Source organism: Nerophis lumbriciformis, linkage group LG06 (assembly GCF_033978685.3).
Source record: "Nerophis lumbriciformis linkage group LG06, RoL_Nlum_v2.1, whole genome shotgun sequence".
NCBI lineage: Eukaryota > Metazoa > Chordata > Actinopteri > Syngnathiformes > Syngnathidae > Nerophis > Nerophis lumbriciformis.
The window spans coordinates 25,020,759-25,041,954 of record NC_084553.2 but is presented as its reverse complement, the minus strand read 5'-3'; positions in this window follow the sequence as shown (position 1 = coordinate 25,041,954).

Sequence of the window (21,196 nt, the reverse complement as noted above, 5' to 3'; positions counted from 1 at the left end):
TAAAAGTAGATTCCATGAAATGCTCAGTCATTCACAAACAAGGATGGGGCGAGGGTCACCACTTTGTCAACAAATGTGTGAGCAAATTGTTGAAAAGTTTAAGAAAAACCTTTCTCAACCAGCTATTGCAAGGAATTTAGGGATTTCACCATCTACGGTCCGTAATATCATCAAAGGGTTCAGAGAATCTGGAGAAATCACTGCACGTAAGCAGCTAAGCCCGTGACCTTCGATCCCTCAGGCTGTACTGCATCAACAAGCGACATCAGTGTGTAAAGGATATCACCACATGGGCTCAGGAACACTTCAGAAACCCACTGTCAGTAACTACAGTTGGTCGCTACATCTGTAAGCGCAAGTTAAAACTCTCCTATGCAAGGTGAAAACCGTTTATCAACAACACCCAGAAACGCCGTCGGCTTCGCTGGGCCTGAGCTCATCTAAGATGCACTGATACAAAGTGGAAAAGTGTTCTGTGGTCTGACGAGTCCACATTTCAAATTGTTTTTGGAAACTGTGGACGTCGTGTCCTCCAGACCAAAGAGGAAAAGAACCATCCGGATTGTTATAGGCGCAAAGTTGAAAAGCCAGCATCTGTGATGGTATGTGGGTGTATTAGTGCCCAAGACATTGGTAACTTACACATCTGTGAAGGCGCCATTAATGCTGAAAGGTACATACAGGTTTTGGAGCAACATATGTTGCCATCTAAGCAACGTTATTATGGACGCTCCTGCTTATTTCAGCAAGACAATGCCAAGCCACGTGTTACATCAACGTGGCTTCATAGTAAAAGAGTGCGGGTACTAGACTGGCCTGCCTGTAGTCCAGACCTGTCTCCCATTGAAAATGTGTGGCGCATTATGAAGCCTAAAATACCACAACGGAGACCCCGGACTGTTGAACAATTTAAGCTGTACATCGAGCAAGAATGGGAAATAATTCCACCTGAGAAGCTTAAAAAATGTGTCTCCTCACTTCCCAAATGTTTACTGAGTGTTGTTAAAAGGAAAGGCCATGTAACACAGTGGTGAACATGCCCTTTCCCAACTACTTTGGCATGTGTTGCAGTCATGAAATTCTAAGTTAATTATTATAAAAAAAAAAAAAAAAAAGTTTATGAGTTTGAACATCAAATATCTTGTCTTTGTAGTGCATTCAATTGAATATGGGTTGAAAAGGATTTGCAAATCATTGTATTCTGTTTATATTTACATCTAACACAATTTCCCAACTCATATGGAAACCGGGTTTGTATATGTTATAGTTATTTGAAGGACTCTTACCATATTCTGTTACGTTAACATACCAGGCACGTTCTCAGTTGGTTATTTATGCGTCATATAACGTACACTTATTCAGCCTGTTGTTCACTATTGTTTATTTATTTAAAATTGCCTTTCAAATGTCTATTCTTGGTGTTGGGTTTTATCGAATACATTTCCCAAAAAAATGCGACTTATACTCCAGTGCGACTTATATATGTTTTTTTCCTTCTTTATTATGCATTTTCTGCCGGTGCGACGTATACTCCGGAGCGACTTATACTCCGAAAAATACGGTACATTTATTTCAATGTATCTTCTGACTAGTAAACATGTAGACAGTTTCAGTGTGACAAAGTTCATATTGTATATTAACGGACAGTAAGCATGTACAGTAGACAATTACAGCGTTAGAAAGCTACTGGTAGTTTTTTTTCCAGGAAGCAGCCCAATTGGACATAACGCCAACACTGGAGAGCTTCAATTGTATTGTCGTGTTGGGACACTGGCCGGGAATCGAACCTACGCTGATTGAACAAAAACATTTCATTTCTCATTGGATTAATTTCTTTGGCAATTCAGCTGGCCAACAGCATCTTTTAACATTCACGTGCAATTTCTGAGTTAACTTGTATTCTGAATAATTATTTGAGAGGCTTTTTCCACATAATTAGACGGAAGAAAATAAGAAACATTTGTGAACGTTCATATGAGCAAGTGGATGGTGTCCAGATCTTGCTGTCTAGCCCCCACTCTCCTGCAGGATACAGTAAAGTAGCTCAATCATTAGACATGCACCACCCCCACTGTGGAGCTTAACTGATTAACGCAGCCAGTCACCAGATTAATGGAAGCTGTAAATTATGCCGTCATTACTCAACTCATTATTTCTAAATAATTTCATCAAATGTGCAAGATGACACAAACACAGCTGCTGTCTCCTTGATTTTAATTAGATAGATAGATAGATAGATAGATAGATAGATAGATAGATAGATAGATAGATAGATAGATAGATAGATAGATAGATAGATATGTGCCAAAGCCAAATGTTGTGGGAACATTTCAGCTTTAAACCAAATGAGCAAGATGAGCCCATCCAGGCCCACCCCTGGCTAAATTGGGGCCGTAAACAGATTATTGTTTTATTCTATTTATTTATGGTTATGGTTACAGTGTTAGTTCAGGGGTTCTTAACCTTTTTGACCTCGGGACCAAACCTTCCCACTACAGAGGGGCCTGGTGCCCACTCAAATATTAACATTTAGTTAGTAATTTACTCAATATTTTAATCAACATCAATAATTATATACAGTACTTACGGTTTACAACCTTGTCAAATGATATTAAATAATGTGTTAATCACAAAGATTATTATTTATTTAACACATAAACATTAGGCTTAGGTCCGGCTCATTATACAAAAAAAGGTACCATCCAAATATACTGCATGAGAAGGGACTCAAAAATAACTGTCAATTTATATATGTAAACACAATTATCTTGTGCTAAAATAAACTAAATTAATAATACAAATGTTTTTGAACTAATCTGTCAATCCAATTTAAGTGCAAATGAACATACATCACTTTAGTCATCATTTTTGCGCCTAAGAAACTTCTATGACTTTAGCTTCAGACTTCTTCTGTTTGTTTAAGACAGAGCTGTGCATAGACAGAGTATGTTGGCTGCAAAATGGCGCACTGTAGTCACGTGAAGGGCTTTTGACCAATCAGAGAGAGTATGGCCGGAAGATCTCCTGAATGCCCATCCATCCATTTTCTACCGCTTATTCCCTTCGGGGTCGCGCCGATTGGTAAAAAAAACAGTCCCTTACGTGACTACAGGCCGCCATTTTGCGGCCAATTTTGAAACCGAGTTGGCCATGCTCTATCTTTACATGGCTTTGGTTTGAGATTGCCTTCACTGGAAAAGTGAATTACAACTGAGTACCACTGCAGCCCAAACAGACCACAGCTGAGAAATAGACTTTTTTGCTGGCCCTCCAGGGGGCGCTCGCTCGTTAAGAAACACTGTGTTAGTATATTCTGAACATGCATACAATTACAATATGATACATCACATAATTAGTTTCTCATTACAGCATGTTCGAAAAGAAGTAGAAAGAAATAGAGCCTATTTAATCTCACCCCCCTTTCGTATTATTTGCATTAGATTTTTCTCTAAGGTTATATTTCTCCTTTTTGTTGAGAATAAGTGTTGTACATTATTGGGTAGCAGGTGATAGTTTGCTTTGTACATTATTTTAGGTGTTTGCATATGCTCAAACTAACTGAATTTCAATATTTTTAATTAAATAAATAAAGGGTTTGAATGTTCTCAATAGCCTACGTTATGTATTATTCTAACTGAGCTTTTTTGTAACACCGTTAGTGAATGAAGTGTACATTGTAGTTGTCTCTACATATTTCTACACAATAACTCAGATAGGGTAACACTTGCGAGAGACTATAGCAGTGGTTCTTAACCTGGGTTCGATCGAACCTTAGGGGTTCGGTGAGTCGGGCTCAGGGGTTCGGTGGAGGTCAAGACACACCCGACTCATCGTGTAAATAAAAACTTCTCCCTATCGGCGTATTACAGATACGGCAACAGCAGAAGTCAGACTGATTTGCAGGTGTGTAATTTATTGTGAGTTTATGCACTGTGTTGGTTTTGTTGTTTGAACAAGGTGATGTTCATGCACGGTTCATTTTGTGCACCAGTAAAAAAACATGGTAACACTTTAGTATGGGGAACATATTCACCATTAATTCGTTGCTTATTAACATGCAAATTAGTAACATATTGGCTCTTAACTAGTCATTATTAAGTACTTATTATTGCCTTATTCGGCATGGCCTTATTATAACCCTCACCATCTAACCCTGGCCCTAACCCTAACCAAATAACTCTAAATTAAGTCTTTGTTACTTAGAATATGTTCCCCATACTAAAGTGTTACCAAAAACATATAACTTTGTCTTGAATTTGAAAAAAACAACATTTTGTTTTTCACTAAAGAAGGGTTCGGTGAATGCGCATATGAAACTGGTGGGGTTCGGTACCTCCAACAAGGTTAAGAACCACTGGACTATAGAGTGATTTTTGTTCTACAACATATTTGGAGTTTTTCATCATTGACATATTTCTTACCACTTGATGTTGTATATTTTTTAAATATTAGAATTCAAGGTCATTTCATCATCTATAATTACACCCCAAAATGTGGTTTCTCTTACTATTTTAATATCTACTCTGTCTATTTGTATTTGCGTTTGTCCTTCTCTTCTACTGTTACCGAATAGCATTATCCATCCATCTTCTTCCGCTTATCCGTGGTCGGGTCGCGGGGGCAGCAGCCTAAGCAGGGAAGCCCAGACTTCCCTCTCCCCAGCCATTTCGTCCAGCTCCTCCCAGGGGATCCCGAGGCGTTCCCAGGCCAGCCGGGAGAGATAGTCTTCCCAACGTGTCCTGGGTCTTCCCCATGGCCTCCTACCCGTCGGACGTGCCTGAAATACCTCCCTCGGTAGGCATTCGGGTGGCATCCTGACCAGATGCCTGAACCACCTCATCTGGCTCCTCTCGATGTGAAGGAGCAGCGGCTTTACTTTGAGCTCCTCCCGGATGGCAGAACTTCTCACCCTATCTCTAAGGGAAAGTCCCGGTGGAGGAAGCTCATTTCGGCCGCTTGTACCCGTGATCTTGTCCTTTCGGTCATAACCCAGAGCTCATGACCATAGGTGAGGATGGGAACGTAGATCGACCAGTAAATTGGCAGCTTTGCCTTCCGGCTCAGCTCCTTCTTCACCACAACGGATTTATACAGCGTCCGCATTACTGAAGACGCCGCACCGATCCGCCTGTCGAACTCACAATCCACTCTTCCCTCACTCGTGAACAAGACTCCCAGGTACTTGAACTCCTTCACTTGGGGCAAGATTTCCTCCCCAACCCAGAGATGGCACTCCACCCTTTACCAGGCGAGAACCATGGACTTGGACTTGGAGGTTCTGATTCCCATCCTGGTCGCTTCACACTCGGCTGCGAACCGATCCAGTGAGAGGTGAAGATCTTGGCCAGATGAAGCCATCAGGACCACATCATCTGCAAAAAGCAGATACCTAATCCTGCAGCCACCAAACCAGATCCCCTCAACACACTGACTGCGCCTAGAAATTCTGTCCATAAAAGCTATGAACAGAATCGGTGACAAAGGGCAGCCTTGGCGGAGTCCAAACCTCACTGGGGTAAGTCGAATAGTATTATTTTCCGCAATTTGTTATTCTTAGGCAAGACAACAATTGTAGCCCAAACCTTCAGGTGCGGAAGTAAACACAAAGGTCTGGCTATAAGAATAACAAATTGCATAATTTTTTGAAGACTTAATGAACCTCTTTGGAATAGCATTATTTTAATTTTACTGAGATTCAAAGATAATCTGTTTTTGTCTAACCATCTCTTTAATTTGTTAATTTATTTTATTAATATTTTGTATTAGCTTCTGTGTGTTCTCTACTAAACAAAACGCAGTCGTGTCGTCTGCTAATAATACTAACTTTAAGTCCTTTGTAACTTTACAAATGTCATTTATATAGAGATTTAACAATTTTGGTACCAGTATTGATCCCTGGAGTAAGCCACAAGATATATTTAGGGCTGTGGGCGTATGTTCGCGTGCTTCATGTATTGTTTCCTGTTAGTTTAAGGTGCTGTTTGCAACTTCTTCACAGTAACATTTTTCAAAGCAAAAATTATAACAGAACACCACTGTCGTGATATGTGCTGGGAACGGATATTACGTAGGGTGCAGCACAGACCTCTACCTATGTAACACCACTACTATAATGCCGGCTAGGTAAACAACCGTTATGAAATAAAACATGTTCCAGTCATAACTACCCAGTGTATTAATTATAAGAATAACACTTCATGGTGGCAGCGGTGACTATAGTGATCACCCGCGGAGCAGGACGAGAGGGAGAGTTGTCCGAGGATAATTCTGTCGTCGCCCGCACTACACGTGCAAACTGTCAGTACCAACGGAGGATCCGAGCTAACTGATAGCAGCGGTCTGCACGACGGGAGCAACCCAAACAAGAGTGCGCCATGGCTGCACACCTACCGGTAGGACCATGAACTGGGCCGACCCGCATCTGAGTGATGCCATATCACTGTTTAAACAGAAAATTAGTCTTTACCTAGAGGATGAAGAAATAACAGATGATGCTAAGCAAGCAAGGAAAATATGCCGTGGCCATGGAGATGAAGGACTGAAACGGCTGAATGCCAGTGGTCTCAGTGAGGATGACAAGAAGAAGCCTGCTAAACTATGGGTATTCTATGAAGGAATTTTAGGATCCATAGATTCCACCTAATGCAGTACTGGCAAAAGCCAAATTAGAGCATTGATGATTTTGTAACCAGAGCCAGAACGTTAGCTCAAAAATGCCAGTTTACTGATGAAGAGCTCAACGAACGTCTATTTGAACTCATCATTGCTAGTACACCTCATGATGCTCTGAGAAATTACCTGTATAGCAAACCCAAAGGCCACTCTCTGGCGGATGTACTAACAGAAGGGCGGAAATACGAAGCCCTATCAGCAGGCAATGAACAGTTACAGCAACTTAGCATGTCACACAGTGAGAAAATCCACGCCGTGGACAGAGGGCGGACGTGCCAAAATTGTGGTAGGAGCCATAAAAACAATGTCCCGCATATAATGATGAATGCTGTGCCTGTGGTGCAAGAGGCCATTGGGCGAAGTGCTGTAGGAAAAGCAAGCAGCAGAGACAGCAATGCTCCGGGCGGGGTGGGGGCCAAAGGAGTAAGTCTCACCCCACCACAACAGAGACGTGACAGACAACAAGCCTCCAGGGGCCACAACAGGCAACGTGGTGAGTCTCAAATCAACACCATAGACGGCTCGGAGGCCAATGAAGAATGTGAGTACCAATCACAATTCCATTCAATCACCATCAGCGAGAAATGCATGTACAGCATAGAGAGCAAGCCACCCAGAGAGGAGGCATACACAACATTGAAGGTGAGGCCACCTGACTTACGGGGTTATGGATACACACGCCGCCTAAAAATAGACACAGGAGCATCTGACAACACACTCCCACTACGCACTTTCAAGCAGATGTATGGCAAGGATGCGTGTGCTCAGAAAAAGCTGAAAAAAAACTACAGGAGGCTATCAACGGACAGTGGTCATCAGATCCCCTGCCTGGGTACCATTGACATTCCGTGTCAATACAAAGAGTCCAAATGGGTCAACACCAAGTTCTACGTAGTGGATGTACCAGGTCCCGCTGTAGTTGGACTGCCGACGAGCGAAATGTTGAACCTGGTAACTGTCAGTGTTGACACAGTGAAGTAGAGGGACAATGCCAGAGACAGAGGGACAGGACCACTGAATAGGATAACAACCATCGCAGAGCTAAAGTCAGCTTATCCAGACCAGTTTGACAAGATAGGCAATTTCAGTGGACCCACCAGACTTTATTTAAAAAAGGATGCTGAACCATTCATCGACCCCCCACGGAAATGCAGTATCCACATAAAGGACAAGTTGCAGGCAGAGCTGAATAAAATGGCGAAGCAAGATATGATACGGAAGATGGAAGAGCATACAGACTGGTGCTCCAGTCTGACATACAGCACCAAAAAAGATGGGTCACTTAGGATTGCCTGGACCCTAAAAAACTGAATGCCGGCCTTCGGCGGTGCCCACACTAAATCCCAACTGTGGAAGAAACTGAACCCAGAGTTTGCAAGGGCGAAAATATTCACCAAACTTGATGCAAAAGCAGGGTATTGGTCTATACGCCTTGATGAAGAATCACAACCCCTGACAACATTCCGAACTCCATTCGGCAGGTACTGCTGGAAGCGCTTGCCATTCGGTCTGAGTGTCTCTCAGGACCTCTTACAACCCAAGATGGACCAGATCTTGGAGGGGCTCCGGGGTGTTGTCAGCATAGCTGACGACATAGCAGTCTGTGGTGAAACTGAGGAAGAGCATGACAGGAATCTAATCAACCAGATAGACCGAGCAGTTGAGGCAGGTGTCATGTTCAAAAGTGAAAAATTCACAATAAAACAAGACAGCATTACATTCTTTGGCAACATGTACACAGCAAAAAGCATCAGGCTAGACGCAGTCAAGATCAAGGACATACAGAAAATGCCAACACCCCAAAGCAAAGAGGATCTGCACAAACTCATAGGGATACTGACTTACCTGTCCCTATATATACCAAAGTTCGTGGATAAAGCTCACACCTTGAGGAGGCTTCTGAAAAATGAAGCACCTTGGATATGGGACACTGACCACCAGGAGTGCTTCGAGGACCTAAAGTCAACAGTCACCACTACGACCCAAAAACTCCTTTAACCCTCGAGGTGGACGCGTCACAGAAAGGATTGGGCATGGCCCTGGTGCAGAACGACAGACCCATCGCTTTTGGCTCCAAGACACTGACTGACTGCCAGTCGAGGTACAGCAACATAGAGCGAGAAATGCTCCACACATACCTTTATGGGAAGTCGTTTATCGTGGTAACGGACCACAAACCACGATGCAAACCCAAAACAACCCCTTCACCCACACCACTTACCGTCAAAACCATGGCAGTCTCTGGCCTCTGATATTTTTGAGGTCAAAGGTCGCCATTTCCTTGTAACTGTAGACAGGTACTCCAAATACCCATTAGTGGATGAGATACCTGTGCCGGCGTCTAGCCATGCGGTCGCACAAAAGCTGCGAATGTACATGTTGCTGTTCGGACGGATGGACGAAATCCTAACGGACAACGAGCCTCAGTACACAGGGAAGGCCTTCAAGACATGTGTAACAGACTGGGGGATAAAGCACGTCACAAGCTCGCCCAACTACCCAAAGAGCAACGGGTTCATTGAAAGGCATGTGAGACACATCAAATCGATTGTAACAAAAACCCTGGAACATGGAGGCGACCTACAGATGGCATTACTGCAAGTCAGAGCAACACCCATCGATAGCAAACTACCATCACCTGCGGAGCTGATGTTTGGAAGGCCTATTGTTACCCTGCTGCCTAGCAGTGCAGATCCAGGGAAGGAGGAACATAGGCTACACCTGGAACAAAGAGCAGAGGACATGAAGAAGCATAACGACCATGGCTGCCGCAGAGAACTGCCCCCATTCTGCCCCGGACAGCATGTGACTGTGGCGAACAAGAACAGAGGAACATGGCATCCAGCTATTGTTGTGCAAAAGTGCAATGAGCCAAGAAGCTATGTTGTTCAAACACCAAATGGCAACCAGATTAGACGGTGCAGGAGCCACCTACGTGAGCTATACAACCCGCAAATGCAGAGAAGCGCAAATCAGACCCACGTTGCTGAGCCGCAGCACCAAGAGGAAGACACTCACGAGGGTAACCGTGACCCACCGGACACGGCCACAATGCTACTCTGTGACACACAGTCACCCAATAGCCCAGAACCTAGACACACCAGATCACAGGCACCCAATAGCCCAGGACAGAGGCGCACAAGAGGTGGTAGGACTATACACAGGCTCTCTCACTACGAGGACTATGTGTAGTCCAGGTTGAATCATTAACGTTATTGTTTTTACAGACTAGGTGTTTACAAAAAAAAAGAGAGGAAAAAGGGAATTGATGGACATTGTACTACTTACTGATGTTTGCACTAATGTTTGAAAGTGATATCGCTTATATTGGTCCTCTGAGGAATGTTATGTTTTTGTGTTTCTTGCAGATCATTTATTATAACTAAGTTTACAGGGGAGGTGTTAGAACTAAACAGGGGGATGTAGTGATATGTGCTGGGAACAGATATTACGTAGGGTGCAGCACGGACCTCTACCTATGTAACACCACTACTGTTATGCCGGCTAGAGAAACAACCGTTCTGAAATAAAACATGTTCTAGTCATAACTACCCAGTGTATTAATTATACGAATAACACTTCAACCACTGGCTAGCTTATGTTACCATTGGTGATTTAACAAAACAAATTTGTTTGACAATTGTCTATAGGCTGATTGCAGCACTAAAAAAATTGGCCCTAGTGTGTGAATGTGAGTGTGAATGTTGTCTGTCTATCTGTGTTGGCCCTGTGATGAGGTAGCAACTTTTCCAGGGTGTGCTCCACCTTCCGCCTGAGTGCAGCTGGAATAGGCTCCAGCACCCCCCGCGACCCTGAGAGAGAGAAGTGATTGTGTTTACGGCTGTCACTCATCGTCAACACGTACGCGCAGGAAGCGCGTGCACACATACAAAAAGCAGTCCAAGAGTAGCAACGAACAATTTGCAGTCATGTAGTTGTTATGATAGAATATACATTCAATGACAGCTAGCGCTAGCTATCCAAATTGCTCTTATTAGCTAACAACACTAAAGCTAATGCACATGCATGTGTTACGTACATACTAGAGATGCGCGGATAGGCAATTATTTCATCCGCAACCGCATCAGAAAGTCGTCAACCATCCGCAATCCACCCGATCTAACATTTGATCAGAACCGCATCCGCCCGCCATCCGCCCGCACCCGCCCGTTGTTATATATCTAATATAGACGATGCAAGGCATTAGTGAGGTTATAAAGCTTTTGCCTGTTAAAGAAAGGAGACTGATCCAATGCAGTACAGACATTCGCGTGCCACGCTGTCACGACCCAGACGCACACCAGTGCGCAACCATATTGGAGCCGCGCTGAGCGCACCTCCAAGCGCGTCTCGCTGCCGGCGACGGCCGGGTATATGGGCCCGACGCTCCAGCGCCATCCATTTTCAGGGCTAGTTGATTCGGCAGGTGGGTTGTTACACACTCCTTAGCGGGTTCCAACTTCCATGGCCACCGTCCTAGCTGCTGTCTATATCAACCAGGGTGAGCCCCACCCCTATCGTGAGCGCACTGCGCGCGGAGTGACCCCTGTTACGCGCCCCCGGCAACAGGGGTGGCGGGCAGGTAAGCTGCGCGGGCGGAGCGCGCGGAGTGACCCCTGTCACGAGCCCCCGGCCACGGGGGTGGCGGGCAGGTAAGCTGCTTACCTGCTGCGCGTGACGCCGGCCGCGGCGAAGGCGGACGAGGCGGGGTGTCGGTGCGGTGGGCGCGGTGGTGACCCTGGACGTGCGTCGGGCCCTTCTCGCGGATCGCCTCAGCTACGGCTCCCGGTGGGGCCCTCTCGGGGGAAGGGGCCTCGGTCCCGGACCCCGGCGAGGCGTCCCTTCTCCGCTCCGTAAAAGTGTCCATCTCTTTTTATTTTTTTCTTCTGTTGTGGCATATGCAGCAGGTGCCTGCTCGTTTTTCGTATGTGGGTAACAACATTTAACTATGTATATATATTTCTGAATTGGTTTAACTGCCACCCGCCTGAATCTATTTAAAATCAAATTTTTTTTAATAATTTGAACCACCCGACCCGACCCGACCCGCGGATAAAATCTAATTTTTTTAAATTTCATCCGCCCGATCCGCGGATAATCCGCGGACTCCGCGGTTATACCCGCAAACCGCGCATCTCTAGTACATACGTATTAATGTTACAACCTGAAGCCTGACCTGCTGCTGACCTTCTACCGCTCGTTCATCGAGAGCCTGCTGACCTACTGCATTACAGTATGGTACGGCAGCTGCACTGCAGCAGACAGGGAGAGGCTGCAAAGAGTGGTCAAGACGGCTCAGAAGATCATTGGCCGCCCTCTCCCCTCTCTGATGGACATCTACACCTCCCGCTGCCTCAACAGAGCCAGTGCCATCATCAAGGACAGCACCCACCCTGGCTCTGACCTGTTCCACCTGCTGCACTCTGGGAAGCGCTACAGGTGCATTAAAACCAAAACAAACAGGCTAAAGAACAGCTTCTTCCCCAGGGCCATAACCATCCTGAACGGACTGCCCCATTGTCCCTCATAACTGCCTTCTCTTCGGTGCAATAACCCATTCCACCAACCACCCTGTTTTTTTCATGTATATATTCATTGCACCCACTGTATAGAGTGTACAGGGTCACATTTGTGGGCCACACCTTTCTTTGCACTTCTATATTTTTTATATTTTTATATATTTACACATTGTTTTTCTTGCATGCACACATCGCACTGTATGGAATGGCCTCAATCTCATTACCCTGCGTAATGACAATAAGGCTGATTCTGATTCTGATTCTGATTCTGATTCTAATTACGTACTAGAAGCCGCAAGAAGGCGGGATATACTGTGCAAAATATATTGGAAGGTTGGCGCCCTCTTGGCATCTTTGTAAATGTTGCAAACAGCCCCTTTAAGTAGCTTCTTACCCAGTTGAAGACCAATCTTCTAATGCCATAATCTACCATTCTAATTTGTTAATTAAGATATTATGATTAATTGTGTCAAATGCTTTTGTTCCATCCATAAACACTGCAGCTGCACACTGTTCACCATCTATTACAATGGTGATCTCTTCCGTTCTTTTGATGAATACCTTTGATGATGAAAGTATTGGATCTCTGTGAGTTTTCCACTTTTATTTTTGAATTCTTCCAATCAATTGTTGAACAATTTTTCAATAGTTTTAGAAAATGGTGGCAGTACGGAAACAAGTCTGTAGTTTGTAAACTGGTGTTTGTCTCCAGTCTTATACATCGGTGCAACTTCTGTTAATTTTATTTTGTTTGGGCATTTGCTTGTTTGAAATTTTAGGTTAATGATGTACATTAAGAGTCTTAGATTTACAATTCATTCACAATTTTAAATATTTCCCCATCTGTCACGTCTGTGAGGAGCATGGAGTTGGGATTTCTGCCTATGGTATCATTCAAGTCCTCAACTGGGATCTGGAATATTTTCCACCAGATTTGATACAATGTTTACGAAGTCAAAGCTCTCAACTACTTTGTTTATATTGTCATTGTGTACGTTTCTATCTGAGAAGTGTTGACGATAATCCTTCTTAGCACCATTTTTAATGGTGCTATTTAGAATGCCCCATATTGGTCTCATGTTGTTTTTGTTTCTGTCTAATAATTGACTTATTCTTTCCTACATGTACAAAAGATGCTGGTCAGCTTTTTCTTGCATGTCTTTTTGTCTGCCTCTGTAGAACTTTGTGTTACAAATGTTATATATAATGTATTATTATGAGTATTTTTCTGTCTTAATGTGGACCCCCGCGTGGAAGCGGCGGACATCGGCGGCGGCGTGGAAGCGGCGGACATCGGCGGCGGCGTGGAAGCGGCAGACGTCATCGGCGCCGAAGACGAGGAGGACGGCTGAGGATCAGGCCGAGGTGCTGAGGTCGACGCTGCAGGCCGAGGTGCAGATGTTCTCCCGAAATGTGTTTGTCATTCTTGTTTGGTGTGGGTTCACAGTGGGGCGCATATTTGTAACAGTGTTAAAGTTGTTTATAAGGCCACCTTTAGTGTGACCTGTATGGCTGTTGATCAATTATGCCTTGCATTCACTTATGTGTGTGTAAAATAAAAGCCGCATTTATTATGTGAATGGGCCGGCACGCTGTTTATATGGGGGGAAAGCGGACGTGACTACAGGTTGTAGAGGACGCTAAAGGCAGTGCCCATAAGGCACGCCCCCAATAATGTTGTCCGGGTGGAAATCGGGAGTAATTTGGGAGAATGGTTGCCCCGGGAGATTTTCGGGAGGGGCACTGAAATTCGTGAGTCTCCCGGGAAAATCGGGACGGTTGGCAAGTATGCATTAATGGTCTTTTGCTTATTAGGATTAGAGGTCAATGTTAAAATGTCCACCGAAGAAGATTACTTTTTGACTGATTTCAGTAAAGGTTGCCTTGATCCAGTCCTCAAACCTTTCAATACTTGACCTATGTTTGCTTTTTCATGACAACATTTAGCGGTTCTACATTCTAAAACAGGGATGCCCACACTTTTCAGCTTTTTGAGCTACTTACTAAATGACCAAGTCGAGGTGATCAATATAAAATATAAATATACACACACACACACACACACACACACATATATATATATATATATATATATATATATAGAATGGATGGATATATATATATATATATATATATATATATATATATATATATATATATATATATATATATATATATATATATATATATATATATATATATAAAATATATATACATATGTAGCTGAGATAGGCTCCAGCACCCCCCGCGACCCCAAAGGGAATAAGCGGTAGAAAATGGATGGATGGATGGATATATATATACAGTATATATATATACAAACAGCCGACATCCATTTCTTTTGATTGTAGAACGGTGATTAATTGTTGCTCCGTTGAAGCATTGATTGATTGATTGAAACTTTTATTAGTAGATTGTACAGTACAGTACATATTCCGTACAATTGGCCACTAAATGGTAACACCCGAATACGTTTTTCAACTTGTTTAAGTCGGGGTCCACGTTAATCAATTCATGGTAGCCTCTCTTTCATCCGGTTCTACTCTGTTGTCAACTGCTGTAGCATTGGATATTTTTATTTGATCTGCATATAAGGAGACGACCCAGTATGTGAAATTTGTTTGTGTGTGATAGCGACAACAACAAAAATAGGGCTGTCAAATGATTAAACAAAGTTATTCATTATTAGTACAATGTGTGTAGTTAACTCCTATTAAATATAGATTATTTGCTGACAGTTAGTTTTTTATCTTTATTAAGTGTACCTTAGACATATAATTTTCAAGATTTTAATACTCTCCACATGGGACTGGACAATTTGTTTTCTTTGTGCAGATTTTTTTTTTAAACAGCTCAACACAAAAAGAACACAAACAGTCTTTTACAGACACATACACGCACACACACCCATTTTCAGCCATGGCGTTTAATGCCTGAGGCCAGCCCACTTTAAATCATGGCCTAACTATTTTATTAAAATAATATAATAACAACCTTTTTTTGCAAACAAAGAAAACTATGCAAGATCTGGAGGAGTAGAATAGAATGTACTGTAACTAGTGACAAAAGGAGGCGGTGTTCACATTGCAGATAAAGGCATTTTTCCTCACTCATAATGAATATACAGTAATGCATAATTTTTGCCAGATAGCAAGAGAACAATTAGCTGAAATTATTTTAAGTTTTTCTTAATTACTTTCCCAGCCTGAAGCAGTTCGCTGCAGCATCAGAGGCCTCAGAAGAAAGTTTACAGGCACTCTGTCCCATTAGCTAACTTCTGATTTAAGTACTTATCACCCAACTCTAAAGCATTGCTTTATGAAGCATCCCAGGTCTTATCTGTATGTACACCTCCAATGTGATCACATGGCTAAATTATATTTCCGCTCGCTCATTTTCCAAATTAAAAAAAGCTGTGGGTGTGCATTTTTGTGAGCATAATCTAATTCTCCTGATCACAACGGGGCATTTATGGAGGGTTTTATGACCTTAATTATCTTTGCTGATTACAGTATATCAACTTTTAGTGGTTCATTGTATTTCCAATGCGCATCAGCTGAGCCTGACAAATACCTTTATGACAGATAACAATGATCTCAAACTACAGCATTGTTGGATGTACAGTACTCTCCTGAGCTGCATCAGCTTTAGTATGGGGGTGCACATCACTTGTATGTAATAGTTCATTGGGTTTAGGAGACATTGCACAAACAGTTTTGATATGTAGTAATTCTTTTCTATATACTGGAACATTATTGCTTTATGACCATATTGAACCTTACCAGTTTGTGTGTGGCCCTGTTGTCAAAGACCAGTTTGACAGCATTCACCTTTGTTTGGGTCATTTAGTTTTCTACCTCATATTTGTACTTTGAGGAACTGCAAACACTTCAAATTATTGAACTCATCTCTCAAACCCAAACACGTATTAGCATGTTGGTCAGCCAGCAAATTAAATTCAAAAGAAGACAAAGGACAGTGAAGAATAAATAAATACAGACCACTGCAGCAGAGTGGAGACTGTTGACTATAGTACTTTGATATCTAGAGCTAAGGCTGGACAAGATAATGTTTATTTTTGTGTTTATGTTTTTCATTTGTAACCATGCTTTCTCAAGTGTTACAACTCTGGAAACCCATCCATCCATCCATCCATCCATCTTCTTACGCTTATCCAAGGTCAGGTCGTGGGGGCAGCAGCCTAAGCAGAGAAGCTCAGATTTCCCTCTCCCCAGCCACTTTGTCAAGCTCCTCTCAGGGGATCTGAGGTGTTCCTAGGACAGCTGGGTGACATAGTCTCATACACAGTACTGAGTATTTCCCGTGGCCTACTACTGTTCGGTTGTGCCCTAAACAGGGTAGGGAGGCGTCCAGGGGGCATCTTGTCCAGATGCCTGAACCACCACATCTGGCTCTTCTCGATGTGGAGGAGCAGTGGCTTCACTCTGAACTCCTCCCGAATGGCAGAGCTTCTCAACCTATCTTTAAGGGAGAGCCCTGCCACCCGACGGAGGAAACTCATTTTGGCGGCTTACCTGCGATCTTGTCCTTTCGGTCATAACCCAAAGCTCATGACCATAAATGAGGATAGGAACGTAGATTGACCGGTAAATTGACAGCTTTTTGGTTCAGGTCCTTCTTCACCACAACGGATCGCCTGTTGATCTTACAATCCACTCTTCCATCACTCATGAAAAAGACTCGGAGGTACTTGAACTTCTCCACTTGGGGCACGATCTCCACCTCAACCTGGAGATGGTACTCCAACTTTGTTCGGCCAAGAAACATGGACTCGGACTTTGAGGTACTAATTCTCATCCCAGTCGCTTCACACTCGCCTGCAAACCCATCCATTAAGAGCTGAGAATACTGTCCGGATGAAGCCAGCAGGACCTCATCATCTGCAAAAAGCAAAATTCTAATTCTGCAGCCACCAAATCGGATACTCTCAATGCCCTGACTGCGCCTAGAAATTTTGTCCATAAAAGTTATGGACAGAATGGGTGAAAAAGGGGAACTCTAGCGGAGTCCAACCCTCACTGCTGGCAATGTGGGCGAAGCTCTGACATCGATCATACGTCACAATCAGGTGGTCCGACACCCCACACTCTCTTAGCACTCTCCAAAGGACTTATCTAGGGACACAGTCGAATGCCTTCCCCAAGTCCACATAGCACATATAGACTGGTTCGGGAAATTCTTATGCACCCTCAAGGACTCTGCCGAGACTAAAGAGCTGGTCCACACTGCTCCTACTGAATCCGAGGCTTGACTATTTGTTGTAGCCTCTCCAGTACACCTGAATAGACCTTCCCGAGAAGGCTAAGGAGTGTGATCCTGCAACAGTTGGAACGCACCCTCCGGTTCCCCTTCTTAAAGAGAGGAACCACTTCCCGGGTCTGCCAATCCAGAGGTACCAAGTGCTGGAAACCCTGATCATATAACAATTTACACACACACAGACACACACACACACACACACACACACACACACACACACACACACACACACACACACACACACACACAAGCACGCACACACGACGTGGCTCGGATGGTAAAGTGTCCCTGCCAGCAACCTGAGGGTTCCTGGTTCCGCCATCCGAGTCACGTCTGTTGTGTGCTTGAGCAAGACACTTCACTCTTGCTCCTGATGGGTCATGGTTTGGACCTTGCATGGCAGCTCCTGCCATCAGTATGTAAATGTGTGAATGTGAAAATAGTGTCATAGTGCTTTAAGTACTTTGAAGGTACAAAAGCAGTGTTGGGTTAGTTACTGAAAACCAGTAACAAGTTACAGTTACTAGTTACTTTATTTCAAAAGTAACTCAGTTACTAACTCAGTTACTTACACCAAAAAGTAATGCGTTACTGTGAAAAGTAACTATTTAGTTACTTATTCTACTTTTTTTTTTAAAGCTCCCATTAATGCCCTTTTAGCCTTCATGTCAGTACTGTTATTGCACTGGAGAATAATACAATCTGTTGATCAATTTGGCATGCATTTGCATCACTGAACTCTGCTAAGCAATGTGGTCTACATACAACACACAAAGACAAAGATATGTTTCAAAGGGCCAATTTATTTCAGGCCAGAACAACTTGACACAACTATTTCAAATAGCTGCAACATAACATACATACATACATAAGTAACAAACAGCATAATAACAACATAGCTGTAAACCTGGTTTCACCTAAGGAAGGCACACGTGACATACACAAAGCCTAACCAGGCAGATTTGAATTGATGTTTTGGGCAGTAGACGGGATCTTTAATCCAAGACGCAACTTACATTTAACTAAAATGTTCTTTTCTTTGTGCTCGACAAAAGAAAAGAAGTGAGAATATCTCATACTTGCCAACCCTTCTGAATTTCAGTGCCTCTCCCCGGGACAACCATTCTCCCAAATTTCTCCCGATTTCCAGCCGGACTTAAGGCACGCCCCCTCCAGGTCCGTGCGGATCTGAGTGAGGACAGCCTGTCGTCACGTCCGCTTGGCCAACCAAAAAGTAACCACAGAACACTAGTGTTCTGTGGTTACTTTTTGGTTGGCCAACGGTTTACGTTGTATTGCGTAACCCCCTCCCCTCCCTCCCCTTCCCACACACAGAGAGCGCAGAGGAAGAATCAGAAGCATGCCACTGTAGCGCAGCAATAAAACACTCAGATCTTCTGTTTCTAGCCGATACTACATAAAAAATAACATAAAATAACGCAATAACGCATCATGTAGTAACGGTAACTGAGTTACTGAATATAAAAAATAACGTGTTAGATTACTAGTTACCGCCGAAACTAACGGCGTTACAGTAACGCGTTACTTTGTAACGCGTTAGTCCCAACACTGTACAAAAGTGCTATACAAGAATAACACACACAAACACATCCAAAATATCCAAACAGATGAAGAATGAAAAAAAGTGTAAAATAATACTCTTGTGTCGAGATGTCAGCAAATTCTGCACTTGCGGGCCGTGCAACATTGTTTGCTTTGCGTGATGTAACCTCCAATAAAATCATCCAGCTGACGGCGACGTGGGTCTTAAAGGCTGACTGTTGTAATGCATGGATTTATATATCTATAATTAAACTTTTTTCTTGAATTACCAGTGTTCATTGGCAATGGGAAGCTAACAGGCTAAATAGAGTTGTCATTGCTCGCAGTTGAAATCTCGTTACACACTCAACCATGAGGAAGACGATTGATAAAAGCAGAGGTATTCAAAATGTGGTGCATGGGCCATTTGGTCCTGCAGATAGTATATTTTTCGGCCTCTCAGCACATTGTATAAAAAATATTAAACCAAAAAAACCCCAGCAAAAATAGGAAAAATAAAGCAATGGGCACAAGACCAGGCAGCACGGTGGAACAAGGGTTAGTGCGTGTGCCTCACAATAAGAAGGTCCTTGGTTCAATCCCCGGGCTTGGGGTCTGTCTGTGTGGAGTACTCCGGCTTCCTTCCATTTCCAAAGACATGCACCTGGGGATAGGTTGATTGGCAACACTAAATTGGCCCTAGTGTGTAAATGTGAGTGTGAATGTTGTCTGTCTATCTGTGCTGGCCCTGCGATGAGGTGGCGACTTGTCCAGGGTGTACCCCGCTTTCCGCCCGAGTGCAGCTGGAATAGGCTCCAGCCAACCCCGCGACCCTGAGAGGGACAAGCGGTAGGAAATGGATGGATGGATGGGCCCAAGGCCACAACAATTCTTATGTGCCAGGGGGAGCGGCCAAAATGTTTGGGAATCACTGAGGTAAGGCAAGGTGAGCAAGTAAGTGAAGGTAAGACGCAGGTAAGAGAAGGTAGAAAGTAGGTAATAAAAGGTCAAATGTAAGATAAGTTATAAGAAGTAGGACGGTAATAGATAGGGAAGGAAAGAGAAGGTAAGAAGTTGGTGTTAAATCGGTAAGAACACTTAAGAAGTAGGTAAGAGAAGGTAAAAGGTAGGTAAGAGAAGATACTTTATGAGAAGTTATGAGAAGGCAATAAGTAGGTAAAAGAAGGTAAACAGTAGGTAAGAGGAGGTAAGAGAAGGTAATAAATAGTCAAGAGAAGAGTAAAAGAAGGAAAGAGAAGGTAAGAAGTTGGTAAGAAAATATTTGATAATGCAAGAAGTACATAAAATAAGTTAAAACATATGTAAGGGAAGGTAAGACGTCAGCAAGATAAGCTTAGAAGTAGGTAAGAGAAGGTGAGATGTAGGTATATAGTAAGTAAAAGAAGGTAAGAAGTAGGTAAGAGGAGGTAAAAAGTAGGCAAGAGAAAGTAAGAAGTAGGGAGGAGAAGGCATAATTAACTGTATGTATTTCTTATCACCATGGAAGAAAAATGTAAACTGAAATATACAGTAAGTTAACAAACTCTTTGGGGCAGTTGGGGTTGGTGGTCAAACAGGTTGGTTGTCACGCTCATTAAATTTTGCCACCAGAGGGCACCGTCTCTAAAACAGTGTCACAATAATGTATGGAATCAGGATCAGAGCTCACCTACATAGTTTTCTCTGGAGTAAGATGGCCGAACTTCAGATGAGACGAACTAGTGTGTTTTTCATGTTAAATTGCAATAGAATAGAGTAAAAATTGTGACAAAGCGACGCAGGTCTCCTCGATTGTTGAGACATGGAGAAGGGGTAGGATTCATACATCTCTGCTTTTTCCAACTGCTATTCGGACATGTTGCATTAAGCAAACGTAGAGGCAAAATTATGTACTTCACTGATGTACTTTGATATAACTTTGTTAAGCATGTACAACATAAACAAAACTCTTACCACAAGTATTTTTTGACAATGTAAAAATGTTATAGTCAAGTAGGTATCCTCTATAAACATGATACTTTTACATACAGTAAAAGTGTGTCTTGACATAAATATAATTTAAGCAATAAGCAACGTTCTCTTCAATCAATACACACACAAACTAATGCACATGCTATTAATAACAAAACTAATAGAGGTATCCTGGCTTGTCCAGGAGTTTTCCTGGTTTAACGTTGCATATA